Source organism: Microcaecilia unicolor, chromosome 4, assembly GCF_901765095.1.
Source record: "Microcaecilia unicolor chromosome 4, aMicUni1.1, whole genome shotgun sequence".
NCBI lineage: Eukaryota > Metazoa > Chordata > Amphibia > Gymnophiona > Siphonopidae > Microcaecilia > Microcaecilia unicolor.
Window position 1 is genome coordinate 280,605,965 of NC_044034.1, and position 23,665 is coordinate 280,629,629.

The window sequence follows — 23,665 nt, forward strand, 5'->3', positions numbered from 1 at the left end:
ACTGCCCATATAAGGTCAGCATGGCAAGTTGCCAATTACTTTATTTATGATGCCAGTATTTAATCATGAAGAAGTGGTACCTACACAGAATGCCGGATACAACTCTGGATATCTTGTTGGGCAAACTGACTGAATGCCCCTTGTAGGTCTTTATCTGCCGACATTTACTATGTAACTATGTAATACTATTCAAAAGACCCAAAGTGACGTTTGTTGGGGTTTGTTTTGTATGGTTTATTAAAAATACATATCTTTTATAAGACTACCACTGACTGGAAAGGTATAGAGAAAGGCGACAAAAATGATAAAGGGGCTGGGACAACTTCCCTATGAGGAAAGGCTAAAGCAGCTAGGGCTCTTCAGCTTGAAGAAGAGACAGCTGTGGGGTGATATGATAGAGGTCTATAAAATACTGAATGAAGTGGGATGAGTAGATGTGAACCGCTTGTTTACTCTTTCCAAAAATACAAGGGCTACGGGGCAAGCAAAGAAGCTACTAAGTAGTAAATTTAAAACAAATTGAAGAATAATTTCCTAAAAGTCCAGAAGCCATTATTAAGCATAAAATCTGTTTCACTCTTGCAAGGTACTTGTGACCTAGGTTGGCCACTGCTGGCTTGATGGACCTTCTTTCTATCCCAGTATAGCAATGCTTATGTCCTTTTATTGTGTGTGTGTATTTTTTTTATTTGCATTTTCAATACTGCATCAATATAAAATTGAATTAGGATAACAAGCTAATATCAAGCAACATATAAACAAACATAAATAATTGAAATGGATTTGGGCATTCCCCAAATAAAAGGATTAGCTCTACATAGTCCACAAAAGAGAGCGGGACAAGCATTCCAACTATCCCATGGAAGCAGAAATTTAAAGGAAACAAAGCACCAAAATAATCTGGCAGGGTTAAACCACCATTAATTATAACAACTCTGAAAAACGGAGGTAGTTCATTCTTCACTCACAACAGTTCCTTTGACTTCTAGAAAAAAATGAAGTTGAGATGCTTCATAAATATATAAGTATAATTATCTAATTGAACAATACATTGATAGGGGATCTCAACTGACATTTAGCACCCACATCTAAAACTCTTTGACAAAGGCTTAAGACCTGCTGACATGGCAGGAAATATAGAAACTTTGGCATAAAAAAAATTGGTCTTGAGTCTTAAAATAAAATGGCAACAAAGCTTCGCTATCTTGATTAAAGACAAAAGTTACCAACAAAGTTGTTCTTGGCACTATCTCTTCTTTTGATTTCTCCAAAATATTCATCAAATTCCTGCTGTCTAAAGAAAACATCCACCATCAATGATTCTCTTTCAGGAGTAGACTGTTTCTTGGAAACTGGCAGATTCTAGGCAATAGAGGAAGTGCCTCGGTAGAATATTTATAAACCTTTTGAAGATATTTATAGAAAGTTTCCTTAGGTGACGACAATAACGGAGGAAAATTTAACAGGCGAAGATTTACAAATCTAGTGTAATTTTCAAAGTTCTCAATTTTTCTCTGAAACAGCAGGTGATCTTGAATAAGAGAAGTTTGAGAATTTTTAACCTGAGTAACTTGGCCTGTTAGGTCTTCTAGCTTTCCTCAATACATTTTTAAAGTTTCCTCAAACTGCAGAGTCTTGAGGACATTTTCACCCACCAAAGGAGAGACTGAAGAGCACACCTTGTAGATGGACTCACCAGCCCAAATGGAGTCGAGGGTTACCGCCATCAGTTTAACCAGGGGAGGAATCACCAGCTTCTCCCTTGGAACCTCCTTGGCTACTCCGGTCATAGCCAGCACTGCAGTCTTGTGGGGAAATAATAATAGCTCTGGAGTAGAGGGGGAAGCCTGTGCTCCTGCAGAAGCTGAAAGCGGCGGTGAACATCCAGACACTGGCGGCATCTCTGGCATTGCTGTGCTCCGGAGCGCCGGGGGAATCAGAGAGCCAGGGCCTCCAAGACTCCCCAGGCTCAGCTTCCAAGGGGAGGGGGGCCGGCGCCAGCAAGGCTTCCAGAGGCAGGCAGAGGGTTCTGCTCACTCAGTCTGTGTCTCTCCTGCTCCTGTGTGTCGGCACCCAGGTGATTGCATTAATGCGGGTCCCAGCACACAGGAACAGGAGAGTGACAGACTAAGGGATGAACATAGGAAGGTAAGGGGTAAGAGGAGGCAGCAGTCCGAGTCAGGAGGGGGGGGGCGGTGGCCCTCCCTGGGGCTGTCTCTTGGGGGCCCTGCATTGTCAATGCCTTACTCTCCAGTGTACAGCTCTTCCTCCCGCCCTGCGCAGCATATTCACCCACAGCGACGTTCACAGATGTCAACTGAGTGATCTCCATCTGCTACAATGGAGGACCAACTACGCTGGAGGGAAGCCGGGTCTTGCCTTTCCATTTTGGCATCATGAATTAGGAAAGTGCTATAACAAGAAAACAAAACCTGGAGTGGTGACAGAGCTCAGCTCACCACATCCTGCTGGAAGCCATCTTTCCCTGTCTGTGTCCCACAGTTTTCCATATGTGTTTTTGATTCATACCCATAACTGTGCAGTCTAGCCCCCCCTTTTTTTCATTATTAATAGCAAACAGAAAGTTAACTTCCATTCTCTGTAACAATTATAACATACATCAAGCTCTGTCAGTCAGTCTACCAAGTCCACAAGGTCACTACAGGAGCTTGTGCTCTCAAAAATACTTTCTGCATGAGGAATCTCCAAGAGGTAGGCACTTGTTACTAAAAAGGCAAGCCTGTTCATTTAGGAGTAGAAAATGCCAAAAACAACCGCAGCAGCTCTTGAGGCACAATACCAAAAATGACAAGTAAATGAGAGAAGAAAAATCTGTCAGCACCTGAAGGAGCCACTCCTCTGTCCTTATTACTGGGAAGGCTACCAAACTCATGCTACCTTATACCACTACTGATTATTTCGCAGTGCAACATAACCCAGCAGATTAACATCCTTCACCTCTCACAATCCTGGGCCAACCTCAGGTCGTCAAATGCTTTGTTGTTAGAAAGGCTCTTCTTGCATCACGTATTCACTTTGGGCTTCTGTGTTCTTCTTAGTATCTTGGCAGTTTTCTCTGTTCCACACTCTAGACTGAAGCCATGAGACTATTACAGGGAAACCAGCCTAAGCAAACAACCAGTCCCAGAATGCAGTGCTGTGCTGGCATTTATTTTCAAATCACATCACACACGTAGGTCGAAATCAGAAGAGTTTCAAACTAAAACGATATGTACTCTTTGAAAAAAAAACAAAGGTCAGTTCACAGATCAAGGACGAGTTCTAAGATCCAAACATACTTTTGTAAGATTAATTACAAACTATATAAATCATCATTATAAGTTTAGTAGAGTGTTTTATGAGATTTGGAGCGATTATATTTATAGGAGCCAATCTCACATTTCACTTGACTAACTACATTTTTAAAAAACTACTATGTATCATGAAAAAAAAATGTTTTACCAGTGCTTCTTAAATATTATGTGAACATGACTCCATTTTAATAAGGAAAACTAGAATATGATCCCCAGCTCTACAGTACTGACCAACTTGAAATGCTACCAAATTGTATGGAGCTTTAACACATAAAGCTATAGACTCTTGAAGAGAAAAAAAAATGTAAAATATGAAAGTTCAAGGCCCTGCTTCCAATACACCCAGCTGTTCTATTAAGTCCCCAGAAAATGGTCACAAAGATAGGGTGTCAAGGGGATGCAGAAAAGAGTGCAACTTCCCTAGTAGGATCTACACACACTTGAACGTCAACATGGAGGGCATGCCAAGCCCTAAATTAGTTTTTAAAAAATACATATTCAAAAGCTATTTGTTCCTGTTAATTTGCAGCATTCTGAGTCAACAAAGACTTTCTTAACCCTGAGAATTCATTCATATTTACAGAGACAGTTTCTCCTTCTTGTAATATAGCTTATTTTAAGAATACAGGAATGTCATTCATGTTTTCTTATCAGCCTAATCCTCAACCTGTTTTCTTTTATGTTTAAACAATTTTTAAATAAACTTATATAATCCCCTCCCTTTATCTCCCAGCAGAAAACATATATTTTTCCACTCATAAATCCCTCCCAGCTCAACCTTCAACTGGCCTCATCTCCCATCTTCTTTTAAAACATTTTATTACATAAGTACATAAGTAATGCCACACTGGGAAAAGACCAATGGTCCATCGAGCCCAGCATCCGGTCCCCGACAGCGGCCAATCCAGGCCAAGGGCACCTGGCAAGCTTCCCAAACATACAAACATTCTATACATGTTATTCCTGGAAATGTCGATTTTTCCCAAGTCCATTTAGTAGTGGTTTATAGACTTGTAGTACATAGAACAATTAAAAACAAAACTCTAGTCATCTTCATTTTGTTATATAACTGCCATAAACAACCTTCATCCCTCCCCCCTCATTTCATCATTACCCATACCTGGCCCAGCCCATCCCCATTTATATAATCTAGCAATTGTGAAACATGTCAACCATTGATGACCAAATGGTAAGGTAGATCACCACATTAACAGCACCCTAGCCCCATCTACCATTAACCCCCCCCCTCGAACACTGTAACCTCCATCAGCCATCAGAAGGCCTTGAACCTTATGACCCTCTTATCCTGTACTTTCTAGGGGGAAGAGAGAGAGATTTTATCCTACCTCACTTCCTATTAGATGATGTCCTGGTACAGCTATCCATAGTGCCATTCACTACATATTCCGTATCATAAGATGTTCAGAGTAAGACTACACCCCCTTGGACTTAATGTTTGTAAATAAGAAGTCCAGGCCAGTATAAAGTGTTTTTGCCACTTAGGAGAGCCTCGGGCACCTCTCACCTCCCAGGCTGCCAATAAATATATTTGGTTTCTCCAGTGCCAATAAGTTGAAGGTTCATGAGACATCCAATGTTGTAATATACACTTCCGGGCAACAAGGCGCATTTTACGATACAAAAAAACCTGTCTTCCCTTTATCTTTACCTCTAAAAGACCCTGGTTTATCTAACAGCAATTGTTACCTAACCTGTTTTCTAATCCAGTGGCTCTCAAATGTTTCCTGGAGAACCACCAGCCAGTCAGGTTTTCAAGATAGCCCTGAAGGAGTATGCATGAGACAGGTTTGAATGCCTACAACCTCTATTATATGCACATCATATATATTCATTAAGGGTATCCTGAAAACCCAACTTGCTGGTGGTTCCCCAGGACAGATTGGACAACCACTGTTCTAGCCAATATTATCTTGTTACCAATATAAAACAAGTAATACTCTTGGCAACCTCTCAATCCAGAAAAGGGTAGAATATTACTGAATGTGGCAAGGCATCATCAGAGTACTTCTATTAAATTCTATTATCCACTCCTACCCTAGCTGAGATAATATTTAACCATCTCTCTGACCTCATGTGCAACTTTCTTTAAATCAATCACCTTACTTTCTTACCTATTTCTATATTACTTCATTGCTTTACCCTACCCTTCTCTATCAATTATAATGCTCTATTACATATTGTATTGACATTGTAAGTAGTATACCATGCCATACTTTATATTGTTTTTGAATATTTTTACTTCTGTAATTGCCTATTGCTCATGTTTGATCTATTCTTACTGTACATCACCTTGAGTGAATCAGTGAATTCCTTCAAATATGCGGTAAATAAAACCTAATAATAGATAAATAAAAGCCATGTGTACGCCGAAACAAGGAGGAAACGGTTTACAAACATGAACGGGTTATTGTCAATTAAACTTTTCAAAATTCTACCAAAGAAACACATTGTGCTGCATGTGCAGGGTTTTTTTTGAAGGGGAGGAGGGGGGTAGGCTGACAGTATGTGTAAGTGATAAAACCTTTCCTGTCCTCCACCTAAAAATCACCCCACATTGTTTCACAGATGCCTCTAGTTTTCACGATCATCCTATCTACCACTAAGCTGCATACAACACAAGCAAGGGACATGAAAACGGGGCGAAAGAGGCCAAATATTCTGGGCCTTTAGTAAATACAGAGGAGGTCCCTTTATATGAGTCTGTTTAATCTAGAATGCCAAAACCAAATGGAATGCAATTCAAATTTATTAAATGTGCAATGCAAAATAAATTGTCTTCTTTTTCTCTAAGATATGGGGGAGGGAGGTATTTGAAACTTAGATTCACTGAACTCAGCGGTAAACACCACAGTAGTCTCACTTATCGGACGCTCTGGATTATGCAACATGCCCAGTGACACCATTATCACTGAGATGCATGAAGGTTTCTCTCTCTTTCCCGGCATCACTTTTTGTTAAAAGACAGCAGTGCTACATAAGATTCTTGGGAACATTAAGTTTTACACTCTTTTTTTTTACTGCTTCCTCTTTTGAAACATGCATTCAATATACTATTTTATTCAACTTTTCAATTATTCACCAACTTGTTGGCTCCACTTATATTGGATAATAGAGACTCTACTGTACTTAATTCTATTTTATTCTGCCTGAAGGTGGCATACTGTAGATTCCATCTAATGCAGATGTTGGGTTCCAAGATAACTGACCACATGAAGAGAATCCACTTTATATCAGGTCTACAATGTAATTTGTAATATCAAAAAAATGGGGACAAAACCCTGACCACATTATAAGCAACTCCGTGTTATACACAGTTACAATATAAGAGTCAGGGTGCTTTTATGCGATACCCCACTGCCTTCATTCGGTCCTCATCAGGTGGATTTTAAAATCAACAGATGCCTTCATCTTTCACACCACATTGATCACTACAGATATGTTGAATTACTTTTTCAATTTCTGATGACTCACTTACATGGTGGGGGAGTAGGTGATAGAAAGTATTTAGGCTTAGGATACACTGCACTTTCTAAAGACAAAATAAATGAAATACACTTCCCTGTAAAAAAAAAAAAAAAAAGTTTTGCAACAGTTGAACCACACAGGGTATTTTCAGTTGCTTAAGAAGTCCTCATTCATTATAGGTATCTAGATGCCAACAAGACAGAAGGGCTTGAGTAAAGAAACCAGAGCAGAGAAGAACTCCGCAGTAAGCTGAAATTTCAGCTCAACCTAAGTTTTGGCTCTTCATCGCAAAAGTTGAGTCTATGGAGCTCTTTTTCAAAGTGCTTAGACTTACAAAAGTTTCATAGGTTATTATGGAACTTTGTATGTCTAAGTGGTTTGAAAATATGCCTCTATGTCTCTCAACTGCTGAATGAAATAGAGAGGTATGAATTCATCTCACAGCAACATGGCTTCCATTTCAATACTTGACTAGACTAATTAAATCCAAAATGGATGCAGTACTCCCCTTCCCACATCTGAACTCAAGGTGAATTATAATAATGGATAGTAGATATTCCCCTCTCCCAGGGGCTTAAAAGGACTAAACATAGAAACAGAGAAAAATGTAGGCAGATAAAAAGACCATATGGCCTATCCTCACCTCTCTTGAATTTAGATACTGTTTTTATCTCCACCACTTCCACCAGGAGGCCATTCTATGAATTCATAACTCTTTCCATGAAGAAGTATTTACTCGGGTTACTTCTGAGTCCTCTTTCACATTTATCATATGCCCTCTCATTCCAGAGCTTGAAAGAGACACCTCCTGTGCATTTATGCCACACAGGTATTTAAATATTTGTAACATATCTCCCCTCTCCTGCCTTTTTTGAGATATATGTTTGTCCCCATACGCTTAATGGCTATGCAGTACACAGAACGATAAACAATTAAAAGCAAAACACAACACTAGTCATCTTGGACTGACTCCATCCTGTTTATATCTTTTTGAAAGTGTGGTCTCCATAATTATACACAATATTCTAAATGAGGTCTCACCAGAGTCTTATACAGGGGCATCATCACTTCCTTTTACCGACTGGCCATTACTTTCCCTATGCATCCAAGCATCCTTCTAGCTTTCGCTAATTTTATTGAAGCTTTGCAAATATACATTTGAAATATTCCAATAATACAGCCATCAGAACAACAGAACTTCGCAGTCACCTTTTCTACCTGTTTGGCCACTTTAAGATCATCACATACGATCACACCCAAGTTCCTCTCTTCTTTCATGCACAAACGTTCTTCAGATTCTACCGTTCCCTTGATGTTATACACACCATCAGGGGTGTTTCCCTATTGTAGATTTTGGTATCATCCGCAAAGTGGCAAATCTTACCAGAGAATCCTTCAGCAATATCATTTGTTTTATTTAAAACTTGATATACCATCTTTTTTCTTTTAAAAAGAAACCATAAAAAGGTGGTTTAGAAAAATGTTTTAAAAAAAAAGAACCAGCCCAAGAACCGAAACTTGCGGCACACCACTGGAAACAACTAAATGTATTAATCAGCATTAAATTTTTAATATGTATTAATGCATATTATTGTGTGGGATGAACTCAGTAAACAGGTCTCATTGAGAATAAATAGTTCAGGACAACCAGTGGTGTGCTGGAAAATTTTTTAACAGGCTCTCTCTCTCTAGGCACAGCCAGCCATGCAATTTGAGGGGTGGGGCAGGGCGGGGCAACACATTCGTCACTCTCCCCATCCCCCCCATGCGGGCACGCTCGGTATACCTTTGCTGGCAGAGATACTGACCATCTTTCTCTTCTGACCTAGGCCAGAAAAAAAAAAAAGATTTTAAATGCTCCCAGGTTTCAACCTAATTCATGTTTAATATGGGATATAAATGTCTTAAATAAGAAAATAAATAGATAGAAACTCTGAATGTTGAGCACCTGATTCTCATAACATGATGTCTGTTTTAGTGGCCCTTTACCAGAAGAAAAAAAAGCTCTGCATGAATACAAAACGTGCTAGAGTGTCCCTAAAACCAGACCCTCCAAATGACACACTAATTACGATTTATAACAAATTACTACTCTACTTATGAAAAGTTATTCCATTATTATGCTTCCTCTATGTACATCTGTATGCTGCACAAGCTGGCATGTTTGAAAATATAAGCGAGATTAAAGAACTATTGCTTTGTTTTGAATGTACGGTACAGAGCTGCACAGGAGCAGGGATAGAGGGATTCCCGCAGATACCACAGGCAATCCGTGGGGATGGACCAAGGTCCACAAGGATCCCGTGGGGATGGACCCGGGTTCTGCGGGGTTCCAACGGAACTGAAACTGACCTTTGCTTTCCCTCCCTATACATCATCCTGGTGGTCTAGTAGCTTGCTTCAGGGTAGCAAAGGTCCTCACGCTTTCCTGCCTGCTGCCACTGATTCTTTTGCCGCTTCTGCTTGTTTAAAATGGCCGAGAATGCCGCTTGAACTCTCAGTGGCAATTTTAAACAAACAGCAGCGGTGAGAGCATCAGCGGCAGTGGGCAGGAAAGCGTGGGGACCTTTCCTGCCCTGAAGCAAGTCACTAGACCACCAGGATGATGTAAGATGTGTGGGGTGGATATCCAGGTCTGGAGACGTGGATGGATGGTGTTGAAGACAGGATAGTCTCTGTTTCCCATTCATTGTGCAGCCATCATCGCCATACACTCAAAACAAAGCAAACAAACCCATAAGCTGTTGCATCCACGTTGTTCTTTATTGTTGGTAGCATTTTTATTTAAACTCACTTATATTTTCAAACGTACCGACTTGTGTAGCATATGGATGTACACAGAGAAAGTATAATAATGGAATAACGTTACATAGGTAGAGTAGTAATTTGTTTATAAATTGTAATCAGTGTGTCATTTGGAGAAGCTGTTTAAAGGGATACCCTAACACTGTTACATTTGTACAGAGATTTTTTTTCTCCTGGTAATGGGCCACTAAAACAGATATCATGTTATGAGAATCTGGTGCTCAACATTCAGACTGTTTGTTTACTTACTGAATACATTTATATCCCGCATTAAACATGAATTAGGTTGAAACCTGGGAGCTTTTAAAATATTTTTTTAATTCCAGTGCCTCCATTAAAAGAAAAAAAAAAGATAGCCATGTGGGACTTTACTCCATTTGTTTTGTAGATTGCAGTGGCATATTATAAAAATGCATTGGCCTTTTTTTATTAATACTATTTCACAGAGAGGTATTGAATAATGAAGGAAGGGTTTCCTTCATGCAGAAGTTCTGTCCAGCGTCAGACTAAATGTGCCAAAGTTAATTATGTTCAGTGGAAAATAAATCTGTTGCCTCGGGCTGCTTTCTATGTGACTGTTCTACCACTGTTTCATTATTGCTACCAAGTATTACATATTAAGGGCATTTGCTTTAAACTTTGCTTTAATTCATTTATCCAGTCCTTATATGCACATAGTTTTGCTTTTTAAACCCAAAGGTGAATCCTAAGGGCGGTTAACAATTAAGCATAAACTGTGTTGTTTCTGACTAATCTGTACATATGCTGTCTTAGAGTACAGAAGAAAATTATTTATGTTACTTTTACTAGATTTTTACTGCTTGTAGAATTGCATGTAGATTCTGGCTTTCTTGGGGGGGGGGGGGGTCAAGGTGACTGTGGCACGGCAAAGGCTGGGCGGGCTGGGAGATGGGAAGGAGGAGACGGTGGGGAAAGGGATGAGAAATAAGACCAAGAATACTATAATGCCTCTATTGATCCATGGTGCAACCTCATCTTCAGTGTGTTAAATTCTGGTCACTATATCTCAAAAAAAAAATAAAAAAAGATAGCGGAATTAGAAAAGGTTCAAAGAAGAGCGACCAAAATGATAAAGGGGATGGAACTCCTCTCATAAGAGGAAAAGCTAAAGAGGTTAGGGCTCTTCAGCTTGGAAAAGAGATGGCCGAAGGGGGATGTGATTGAGGTCTATAAAATCCTGAGTGATGTAGAACGGGTAGAAGTGAATTGATTTTTACGCTTTCAAAAGATACATAGACCATGGGACACTCGATGAAATTACATAGAAATACTTTTAAAACAGGAGGAAATATTTTTTCACTCAAAGAATAATTAAGCTCTGTAACTCACTGCCGGAGGATGTGGTAACGGTGGTTAGCGTATCTGGGTTTTAAAAAAGGTTTGGACAAGTTCCTGGAGGAAAAGTCCATAATCTGTTATTGAGATGGACATAGGGGGAAGACACTGCTTGCCCTGGGATTGGTAGCATGGAATGTTACTACTAATTGGGTTTCTGCTAGGTACTTATGACCTGGATTGGCTACTTAAACTTTTTGAAATTAATAATCAAGTAATACCACATTATACCTTATGCTGAATAGGGTCTCTTATAGTGGATGACCTAATATATGTTACAATCCTATTTATTACTCAGAAACCTTCATGCAATATCATAATTTATTCTTCTTTACTATGTACGTATCCACATGATCTGCTCCATCCATGTTATGTTCCATGTCTTTTATCATGTATGTAAGCACCTCAACGCAATACTATTTGTAATTTCTGTTACCCAGAAATGGCTACCGCCATTACGGCAAATGTAAGCCACATTGAGCCTGCAAATTGGTGGGAAAATGTGGAATACAAATGCTACAAATAAATAAATACTGTTTGAAGCAGGATATTGGGCTAGATGGACCTGACCCAGTATGACTATTCTTATGTTCTTATGATAGTTACAGATACTGTAGCAATTTCATGTTTGAACTCTTCTTGGAGGAATACTACTTCTAGATTTACAATGATTTGCTTTAGTTCCTCTGAATGATCACTCTCAAAGAAGGCTTCCAGTGCGAGTATGACCCAACATCCTTCTCTGTAAAGACTGACGCAAAGACTTTGTTTTCACCACTATTTCCTTAAATCTTCCTCAGCCTTCTCTTTACCCCCTTGGTCATCCAGTACTGTAGGAGCTGTACTGGCAGACCTTGCAGTTTTGGCTTTAATTTAGAAGGGCAAGCATGACCTCCATTAACTGAACTGAAAAACTCAGACAACAAATGCATCTTCCCTTTATTTTAGATGTATGCATAGTTCCAACATGTGATGTAATAGTCTATAGAAGCTTAAAATATGACTCCCTTGGCAAAGAGCTTCTAGCTCTCAATAAGAACATGAAGAGTGAAAGCAATGAATATCTTATTGATGATTGCACTAATTATTGCTCATTACACCGGATGTGATGAGAAAATGGGGTTCTTGCGATTCTTATTTGATTCTTCCTGAAATTTAAATCTTTCAACTTTGCACCACTCCCTTTTCTTTTATCATTCTAGGCACCTTATCTGTCAAAGCATGAAGGGTCGGATTGCGTAAATGGAACTGAAAATAGGCACCGGGGAAAATTCAGCACTCTTCTATAAAGGGCGCTTCAGGATGCATGGCCTTTAAAGAATAGAGCCTAGTGCAGATTCTTGCGCCAGCTGAATCCTGGTGTACAACCCGCAGGGCAACTTAGGCGCACATCCCTCATATTCTATAACACTGTGCATCAATCTTTAGAATGCACCTGACATGCCCCATTTGGGTTACGCATGAGAGGATTTGGGGGCAAATCTTCATAGAACTGAATGCAGCCAGATCCGTGCACAAATCCAAATTACTGCCAATTAACATCAATAATTGTTAGCAGTCAATTTTTGAATAACGACTCATTAATTAGAAAAAGACGGAAGTCCAAAAGACAGCCGGCCTGGTTGAAAAGTGAGGTGAAGGAAGCTATTAGGGCTAAAAGAAATGCCTTCAGAAAATGGAAGAAGGAACCCTCTGAAAATAACAAGCAGCAGCATAAGGAGTGTCAAAACAAATGCAAGGTGCAGATAAAGAAGGCCAAGAGGGATTACGAAAAAAAGATAGCATTAAAGGCAAAAAAACATAGTAAATAAAATTCTCGGTATATTAAAAGCAGGAAGCCGGCAAAAGAATCGGTTGGGCCGCTGGATGACCGAGGGGTAAAAGGGGCGATCAAGGAAGACAAAGACGTAGCGAAGAGATTGAATGAATTCTTTGCTTTGGTCTTCCCCGAGGAAGATTTGGGTGGGATACCGGTGTTGGAAATATTTCAAGCGGACGAGTCCGAGAAACTTAGACTTCACGGTAAACCTGGAGGACGTAATGGGGCAGTTCAGCAAACTGAAGAGTAGCAAATCTCCTGGACCGGATGGTATTCATCCTAGAGTACTGATAGAACTGAAAAATGAGCTTGCGGAGCTTCTGCTGGTGATATGCAATTTATCCTTAAAATCGAGCGTGGTACCGGAGGATTGGAGGGTGGCCAATGTAACACCCATTTTTAAAAAAGGTTCCGGGGAGATCCGGGAAATTATAGACCGGTGAGTCTGACGTCGGTGCCAGGGAAAATGGTAGAGGCTATTATTAAAAACAAAATTACAGAGCACATCCAAGGACATGGATTACTGAGACCGAGTCAGCATGGCTTTTGTGTGGGGAAATCTTGCCTGACCAATTTACTTCAATTCTTTGAAGGAGTAAACAAACATGGAGAAAGGGGAGCCGGTTGATATTGTGTATCTGGATTTTCAAAAGGCATTTGACAAGGTACCTCATGAAAGGCCACAGAGGAAATTGGAGGGTCATGGGATAGGAGGAAAAGTCCTATTGTGGATTAAAAACTGGTTGAAGGATAGGAAACAGAGAGTGGGGTTAAATGGGCAGTATTCACAATGGAGAAGGGTAGTTAGTGGGGTTCCTCAGGGGTCTGTGCTAGGACCGCTGCTTTTAATATATTTATAAATGATTTAGAGATGTGAGTAACTAGTGAGGTAATTAAATTTGCTGATGACACAAAGTTATTCAAAGTCGTTAACTCGCGACAGGATTGTGAAAAATTACAAGAGGACCTTACGAGACTGGGAGACTGGGCAGCTAGATGGCAGATGACGTTTAATGTGAGCAAGTGCAAGGTGATGCATGTGGGAAAAAAGAACCCGAATTATAGCTATGTCATGCAAGGTTCCATGTTAGGAGTTACGGACCAAGAAAGGGATCTGGGTGTCGTCGTCGATAATACACTGAAACCTTCTGCTCAGTGTGCTGCTGCGGCTCGGAAAGCGAATAGAATACTGGGTATTATTAGGAAAGGTATGGAAAACAGGTGTGAGGATGTTATAATGCCCTTATATCGCTCCATGGTGCGACCCACCTTGAGTATTGTGTTCAATTCTGGTCGCCGCATCTCAAGAAAGATATAGTGGAACTGGAAAAGGTGCAGCGAGGGGCAACTAAAATGATAGCGGGGATGGGACGACTTCCCTATGAAGAAAGACTAAGGAGGCTAGGGCTTTTCAGCCCGGAGAAGAGACGGCTGAGGGGAGACATGATAGAGGTATATAAAATAATGAGTGGAGTGGAACAGGTGGATGTGAAGCGTCTGTTCACGCTTTCCAAAAATACTAGGACTAGGGGGCATGCGATGAAACTACAGTGTAGTAAATTTAAAACAAATCAGAGAAAATGTTTCTTCACCCAACGCATAATTAAACTCTGGAATTCATTGCCGGAGAACGTGGTGAAGGCGGTTAACTTGGCACAGTTTAAAAAGGGGTTAGACGGTTTCCTAAAGGACAAGTCCATAAACCGCTACTAAATGGGCTTGGGAAAAATCCACAATTCCAGGAATAACATGTATAGAATGTTTGTACGTTTGGGAAGCTTGCCAGGTGCCCTTGGCCTGGAGTGGATAGGATGCTGGGCTCGATGGACCCTTGGTCTTTTCCCAGTGTGGCATTACTTATGTATGTACTATATTTGCACACAGAACTCAGGATCATACACACATTTGGGCACCATTTATAGAAGCGGGGGGGGGGGGGGGGGGGGGCGTGAGTATCCTGAAAAAAAACATTCTGGTCACTATCCTCCAGATTCTATATAGCGCAACTTAAGTTGTGTGCGCAAATTGTCGTATTCTGGATTTGCGCACGTAACTTAGTTAACAAGACAATAACTGCCAATTAACAAGCAATTGACACAAATTGGCATTAATTAGAATTTATGCACACAACTGTCTAAGCATATGCTATAATGTAATGCACGTGAATTCTAAGTCATAGTTGAAAAGGGGGTGTGGCCATGGGCATTGAATAGGCGGGTCGTGGGCATTTCTAAAATCTTTGCGCGCCGTCATAGAATACACCCAGTCCATGCTTAATTTAGGTGCTGGGATTTACACCAAGTTTTACTTGGCGTAACTGCCCACGACTAAATTTATTCACACATATGGGCGTTCAGTGTATTCTATTTCATTTTGGCACCAATTTTTTAGCCATGATTATATAGAATCTAGTCTTATGCGGCCAAAACAAGCAACTCATGCACTAATCACTGATCAGCTAGAATAGGGGTACAAAACACCAGTCCCTGGCCCAAGTAAACACAGGCACTTGAGGCCTTTAATACCAGACTAACACAGTGGCATAGCTACGTGGGGCCAGGGGGGCCTGCGCCCCTGTAGATTTGGCCCTGGACCCCCCTGCCGATGACCCTCTCGACCCCCCCCCTCCCGCTGCCAACCCTCCCCCGCCGTCGCTGTGGGCTACCTTTGCTGGCGGGGGACCCCAATCCCCGCCAGCCGAGATCCTCTTCTTCCCGCAAAGGCTTCGTTCTGTTTTTGACGTCCTGCAAATTGTGCGTTGCAAGACATCAGACTCACAGAAACAGAACGAAGCTGCGGGAAGAAGAGGACCTCGGATGGCGGGGATTGGGGTCCCCGCCAGCAAAGGTAGGCTATGACAGCAGCGGCAGGGGAGGGTTGGCAGCGGCAGGGGGGGCTCGAGAGGGTCGGCGGCAGGTGGGGGGGGTCGGTGGCACCAGGGGGGGCTAAAATGTGCCCCCTCATCTCGGGCTCTGGATCCCCCTCCCGCCGAAGTCTGGCTACACCCCTGGACTAACACCCACATTTACTGACACACAGTGCCCAGAGACTAGGAGCGCGGGAACCAACGTGCTTACCGAACAGCACAATGAGCATGCAAATGTAGTCAAAGGAATGTAAATGAGGTCATTTCCTATTCCTTGCTGATGTTCAGTGAACAATGCAGTGAAGGGCATCCTTACTGCCAGAAAGCCTATGCCAGCTCCGGCATCAGGGCGTTATGTGAAGCAGCCCAGCTGGCCTTTCCTCCATTTCTCCGCTGCTCACTGCCAAACAGATACAAGTCGCTCCCTCGCGCACCCCAACGATCAGAGCAGCTCCAAAATCCGACATTAGGGTGCAGCACCTTCAAATAGGCTGAATTAAAAATACACTATCGGAAGTTTAGACTGGGGAAGCATGACGCGTATTTCTATACAGGGAAAACCTCCTGTTGTAACGTGTCCCGAGGTCAAAGATCTCGCAGCCTAAACACAAGCCAGGAAGGACAGCAAGCAAGGCTGGAAGCATTTTTTTTGATGGGCTCGAGTCATTGGGCAAAATCCTCTGCTACAGAGATTAGGGCTTAATGGGAGCCCGAGCTCATTGAAAGAGAGGCAACTGGCAGCTCTTCCTCCTCTTTCCCATTTCTCAGTTTGACTGGGCATGCGCTCAAGAGCTGTGTTGGACGTACAACTCTGAAGCACATGAACCAGGCACAATCCTCTCTAATGCCCAACGGTAACAGCGCGCCTATATTTGCACACTATTATAATTGAGCATTAGGGAATTGTTCTGACGTAGTGTTCCGGTGCTATTTCTCCAACACTATTCCATCCAGCGCCAGAGTTTTGAGCATCAGGGCCCTTGAGGGCCACAATCCAGCCAGGTTTTCAGATTTCCACGATGAATGCACATGAGATCAGTTTCATACAATGGACACAGTGCATGCAAGTAGATCTTAATCCTATTATCAAAAACCTTGACCCTTGAAGACAGAGGTTGTGCACCCCTGACCTAGAACATTCCCATTCCAGCTGATAAAAAGCTTTTATGTAAGAAAACCAGACAGTGATGAAGGGGAAAAAAAACAAACACTGCTAACAAGTGTCAGTACCATGCAACTATTCTGTTCAACATATAGAGCAAAAGATGATCCTCAAATATCAGTAATGCAATCAAAGACCCAAAAACATGGCAGAAATAAACAGAAAAATTCCCAGTTCTATTGAGTACCACCAACCTGTTTAAAAAAAGGATTTCCATGCACACCTTAATGTTATGTTGCTTAAAGGAATCACACCCTGTGAACTTCGGAAGGAAGCTCCCGTTAGCACAATCCAAGTAAATTTGAAATCAAGATTATACTCATCGTGCCCCAGCTTAGGAGAGAGATTCAGTCCCATCCATCGTGGTACGGATCTGGAGAGTTTTGCTAATAGGAGTAGTTGTAATCACTGCGCACACTCTCTACCTAATATAACATACTTGAAAGATTATGTACTTGGGTAGTAAGAAAAGCTATGTATGAGTCTTCAAATTAGTGATGGGTGTGGGAGGGGCTTGAAATTAGCAACAATACAGCAACATTAACATGACAACAATGACAGTAATGACACTGGCAATGATAGTGATGCTCTTAGTAATCAGAATTTAGACATCAGATTTAAGTCACGCACCTTTTCCAAATCTGAATTTAAGGCGAATAAGGGATACAAATTATCTTCCTGGCTATTTGGGCTTACATTCTAAATTGTACCTGATTTGCCCAAGGTCAAAAATGATATCAGAGGGGAAAGCAGGATTTAAACCAAGGCTTCCCATGCTGCTCTAATCCTTAAGCCAGGCCTTCCCCAACTTTTAGCCACCATGACAACATTTTAGCAGATAGAACTTCTGAGGACCCCAAAATGGCAACCAAGCACAGGAAAGGTAACGTGCAGACCCCACAACCAACTTGGAGGGAGAAGATCTATATTTACAGGTCAGTGGCAACAGGGGTGGGTTGTTTGTGGGGAACGTAATTTTGAGTGTCTGAAGCATGGGCTTCCTGCTTAGATCAGCTGGCATTGTCTTTTGCATTGTGTGGGGGGGGGGGGGGTTAAACTATGGTGATGCTTTTGTGATCCAACTTGGGGCCACAATCCACAGTTTCGGAACTGTTGCACTAGGCTACTCCCCCACTCAAATGGCATCCATCCGATGCTTAGCCCTCTTGTCCTGTAATCAAGACATTATTTAGGCATAAGTAATAAAAACTACTTAAAGGGCCAAATATCTAGAACTAAGTATGGTCTGCTGCCACTTATTTTTGAGCTATAAGTGGGTGTCACTATAGCATTCTGGTCCCAAGAAGGTTTGATAACAGGAGATGGCATGAGCCTATCTGGCCCATTATGTGAGCTGAAACCAGTAGTTGAAGCTTGTCACCCTATCAATTTCATTGTTTTGGGTGTACCAAGATGGCAGCAACTGCATTGGGGAGAATTAAAACTTCCTTGGGTGGATACCTGCTTCAGCCTTGTGATATCATGCCCTCTCCTTTTATCAAACCTCCTTGGTTCTGACAATACATACCAAAATCTTAAAATCCCATCCTGCTTATAACCTATTGTGTCTCTCAGCCCAATCTGCTCGGCCAGTCTCATTTTCATGATAGCTGCAACTGATCTACCCACATTTGTACCTCATACATACTCCTTGCAAATGGCCTGAAACTTTGGCCCAGCCATGTAATGTTCCTTAAAGTTACCCCACATAGACCACAAAATACTTAACTATAGGCACCATGACCATCCAAATTCAACTCTGAGAGCATATTATTCTCCCTGCCTATAATCTCTCTCTATAAAACGCACCTCCAACGTTCTAATGAAGCCTCACCTCCAAGCCGGAAACGTCTCTTTGTGGTGGTGTAGATATCCGGTTTGCCCATGAGTGTCTGCCCCGCCCTCGCGTCACAACGTGATGACGTCGCGGGCGGAGCACTGACACTCGCCAAAAGCTTCATTACAACGCAGGAGGTGCGAGGAGGAGTGGCGAAATGGACAAGGCACAGGGGCGGAGGTGGAGCTACACACAAAAACAGAGCGTCACGACCAATAAAACAACACGGGTACGGGCACAGGGGTGGAGGCATAGCTTCAAACAAAAACAGAGCATCGCGAACAATAGAAGATCCCGGGTAACAGTGTTTCACTGAAACTCGGAGGAAGCGAGGGAGAAAAGCAGCCTGAACATGGGAGGGAGGCAGGCAGTCTGAACATTGGAGGGTGGGAGGGAGAGAGCCAGCCAGCCTGAACGTGGGTGCGAGGGAGGGAGTCTGACCGTGGGAGTGGGAGGGAGGGGGCCACGACCCTGACAGGCGGAGGGAGGGGGGCCACGACCCTGATGCTGGGAGGGGAGAAGGGAGGAAAAACGGGAGGTGGAGGGGGAAGGAGGGTGGGAGATGGAGGGGGGCCCATGCCGCACACTCTCATTCTCTCACACACACACTCGCACATTCACTCTGTCTCACACAATCACTCTCACATACACTCTCTCAAACATACACACTCCGATAAACACCTTGCTAGCGCCAATTTCATTGGTCTGTGAAACAGGCCTTTTTTTACCAGTACTTATATAAAACACTTTGGTTGTACCACAGAAAGGTGGTATATGAAATCCAAAATGCCCCTTCCCCCTTCAGACCCAGTGTGCCACAAGCACGTGGTATGTGTGAGTGGTCAAATATTGCACATTTTTGTAAGGTGAGAGGCCCCTTTTCTAAGTCTGAAAAAATAACACAGGGGTATTTTTCAGCCAAACACCTGACACACGTAGGAAATTTAATTAGAATGCCCACCTTCCAATAGGATGCTTTCAGGTGTTAAAACTGTGTGACATAACACCTTGCAATTAAGGAAGCCAAAGAGCATTAGCTGATTAGCATTCCAAGGAACTAAAATCAATATTAAATAACTTGACAAAAAAACATGAGCAGTAAATTGACAGCATAATTTAACATACAACTGTTCTTGTAGTATTCTATATTAGTGATACACACATATAAACCAGGCATACTACTTTTCACTAACTCAGGTCTAGCATACAGTATTCCTATATTTATCTAGCTACATACATATTGACAACTATGTATACACACCTAAAGTTCAGTAATGTTGACTAGTCAGATTATGTGGTTTACATTAAATGCAATAATTTACAACCTCATGTTTTACTTCGTATTTAGTAAAGCTGGATTATAATCCAATATAGCAGAACAAAAATACAAGTTACAACGTGCATAACTGAGACAAAACTTTTGACAAGTGACTTCGGGGAGCCACTGTAACTCTCGTTATATCTATCACTTACAGTGGATGAATGGGATTCCCTTCCCCCACCCCTCCGGCCTATTGGAACATGACACCCCTCCCCCTATTTTTTTTTTAAGTTTTTCATTGCAAAATAAGGCGCTTTGGGCTGAAGTAGCCACTCAGTAGTCCCTCTATTAAATCCACAAAAGGGGGGGGGGCGGTAAGATGACACATACGCTCCTTGGATAAAAGCGAAGCCGACACTGTGTTCTCATGCAGTTTCACAGAACCTTTGCCCGGTCCCTCCCCCATCTAAATATATTTAAAACGGAAATCCAGAATCTCTCAAACCCACTCAGAAAGGTGGACAGCATTAAGTCGCTCCCTGTAACACAACACTTGCAAAGTGCAAGCAGGAACAAACACACAAATCGAGCAAGCCATGATAATACTGAAGTGGAGCGAGACTCACATACAAGGAAGTTTGTTCCAGCCGCACGGAGGCCCTGTTACTTACAACTAAAGCCTCAAGTGTCTGGAGTGGGGGAGGGGAAAAGAGAATCCACCCCCCCCCCCCAGCTCCCAAGTCAAAAATACACGTGCACACAGCTCTCTGTACTCACCCCCACACTCCGCGTGGATTCGAGACACAGCTCGTGCTGGGGAAAAGCCTCCACGTCTGCAGGAAACACACACATGCAACACACGAGGTGGTGGGGGGAGGGGGCAGGCACTTTCTTTTTCACTTGCGGTGCATGGCAACTCTTCTTTTCTTTCCTATATCCTTGGCCGACAACAAGCAACAGGAACCTTTACGAAAAGCTGTTAATGGATATCCGTAATATATTGCCCCCTCCCCCAACAAATGTTTAAAAATGCAAAAATCCTGAAAGTCCCACGGGTGGCCGGAAGAAGATGGAAAGTTTTGGTGTGGAATGGCGATCAGGAGGTGCCACTAACTATTTTCATTAGCAGAGTTAGCATATACGTGTGTGTAAGAGGAGTGAAGCTCCCAGAGATAGAAGCAGCAGCCGAAAGAAAGAGATCCACATACATACACACACACACATACAGACTGAGACACTCAGTCAGTGACCTCCTAGGGGAAAAAAGCAGCCACTGGCCAAAAATAAGAACCACCGCTTTTGACTTTTTCCCCTCCCCAGTTTGTTTGTTTCACCGACCCTTCCCCCATCACCACCACCACTGCAAAACTAAAATATTACATACATTATAATGAGAGCCTCAGTTACACTCAGGGGTAAACATTTCAGCAACCTATTATTATGCAGCTTTGTGATTTCTTTTTTGTTATTGTTGCTCTTTTGCTTTGGGAAATCCACTCTAAAACTCCCTGATTAACCTCGTGGGACTCAGATGATACCAGTGATCATTCTAATAAGACAGATTATGTATATGGCGCTTTAGAGTTACTCTAAAAGTTTACATTAAAAATAAATATCCTGATGTCTGCATTATCAGTAGTAAGTTTTAGGTTGGAAAAAAAAATATTTTCTAGGTCATTACATATCTGTATCTATACAGACATAATAACCTTCAAACGCGTTTTCAAAAGGTACATTATAAAGGACAATTTGCATTTCACTGTTTACTGTATTTATCACAAGGCCACCTGATTGCACACACCCCAAAGGAAATTATATGATTATATTATTTAGGTAACACACATATAAGCATCGGTTGTATATGATTTCAGTTCTAATGTATAAGAATCACCGAACTTTTCCAAATTTATTGTAATTAAATACAATTGTATTAAATACATGTATATGTATTTATATGTTTGTGTGTTTGCATTTCTTCCAGTGATCTACATAGTCCACACTACTGCAATTACGTAAAAACGACTGTGCCACATTATATCACTTTCAAAAACAAAATATTGAGTATTATCACTGACTGAAGCCATGAAACCTTTCCAAACTAAACCCAAAATGTAAAACGACCCAATGCTCCTTGTAATACATAACTAGCACTGATGAGTTCAGGCATTTCTAGAACAGTTTTAGTATACATAACAAAAAAAAAAGACTTACAGGATCCTCTCCATAATTATGAATCAGCAGAATGGATTACACTGTGTCACTTTCAATTCAGTTCAGTGCCATCTAGTCATATTTTGACGCTGAGCATACAGGACTCTACCCCCTTTATCATTTTTTTTCTCACTTGTTTTGCACGGATTGATAATGCTAAAGTATTATATTTCGACCGAGGAAAAAAAAAGACGTCAAGAAAGCAGAATACAAACCCTGTCTAAGCAAATGATGCAACATTGCCCTGGTTCCATGTGCTTCCCTTCCCCCACCGCTCGCTGGTGGGAGTGCTGGGTTTTTTTTCGCCTGTAGGGTCACATTGCGGTTGATTGATTCTCCTTTCGCCTTGCTCAGTCATTCAGATTTGGAAAGTAAATAACAAGTTGACATCATTACAGCTCTCTGCATTACTGTGATACATTTCTGGTTACCACGCTGCTTCTACTAGCTGCGCACATTCAAAACCTTGCTGTTTTGTGTGGGGGTTGTGCTGCTAAGCTGGTTGTTAATAGCACATTCTTTTTTGGCTTGGATAAATTAGCATTAAGAAGCCAAATGCCATATGAGATGAAACTTAAGGATTTTAATTTAGAATACCCCAAAGGATAGTAAAGAACTGGGGTGTTCATGGGAGGGGGGAAGAGAGATGATAGCGTTTTAGATTTTCCTCACAGCTTTTATCAGTAGTTCAAGGTGAATTACATCACTTGTACATTAATCAGGGTAAGATTACAGGACACATGTGCACAAGGTTCTGCACCAAGGGCAGCTAGTACTGTGTGCATGTCCAACAACATAAAAGTGTCAGCACACATCTGCGCATGTGCTGGAATTTTATTCTGTGAATAAATATCAGCCTCGCATAAATTTCTCACACATAAAATTTTTATGATTCTGATATGCGCAGAACATTCTAGTGTATGCATGGAGGGGGCGTAGCTACCATTGAGCAAGCACTGCAAAATATCTAGGGCCACCCAATGGTAGGGGCCACCTGAGGCTGCACATCCTTCCCTCCCCCTCCCGCACCCGGGTCCAACATCGCACAGCTCCCCCCCATTCCAATATCGCACCAGCTCTCTCCCCTCCTGGGTCCAACATTGCTCCAGTACCGCCCCCCTCCCCCCTCCCCCAGCACTGAAGTTGCATCAGAGAGGCAGGATGTACAGGAAAAGCCCTGTAGGCCAAACAGGCAGGTTTCAGTGCTCTCTCTGCTACCAGTTTTTATAATTTTTAGAGGTCTCTTTATTAGAAAATCAAGTCAACGCTACAAAAAATAAACATCAAAAAAGACCCTTTTACTAAAATGCACTGAAATCTAGGCTTGGTGCATTCTAACCTCGTAGTTTCGCACATGCTAAGCCCAGATTTCATGTGGCATTTTTTTTGGACTTTTTATTTTTTTATATTTGCAGGTTATGCACTACTGTTGCCATTAGCCTGAGAGACTTACTAAAGATTAATGCAAAAGCACTTACCACCTCCTATTTATTTGGCGCTAAGGGCCCCGATTCTATATATGGTGCTTAAAATTAATGTGCAGTAGGC

The 23,665-nt window shown here is 41.9% G+C and overlaps 1 protein-coding gene across 4 annotated transcripts in view; it reads right to left on the reverse strand.

Moving 5' to 3' along the window:
• Nucleotides 1–21,112, reverse strand: part of TBL1X (transducin beta like 1 X-linked) — a 473,837-nt gene extending 452,725 nt beyond the window's left edge. For 3 of the 4 annotated variants that reach the window (XM_030201627.1, XM_030201624.1, XM_030201623.1), the window contains exon 1: nucleotides 20,684–21,112. The gene's annotated coding sequence lies outside the window, so the exon portion shown is untranslated. Of the gene's footprint in view, nucleotides 1–20,532; nucleotides 20,598–20,683 lie in introns of those variants that run through there. The other variant, XM_030201625.1, reaches the window with a different exon arrangement.
• Nucleotides 21,113–23,665: the final 2,553 nt, after the last annotated feature.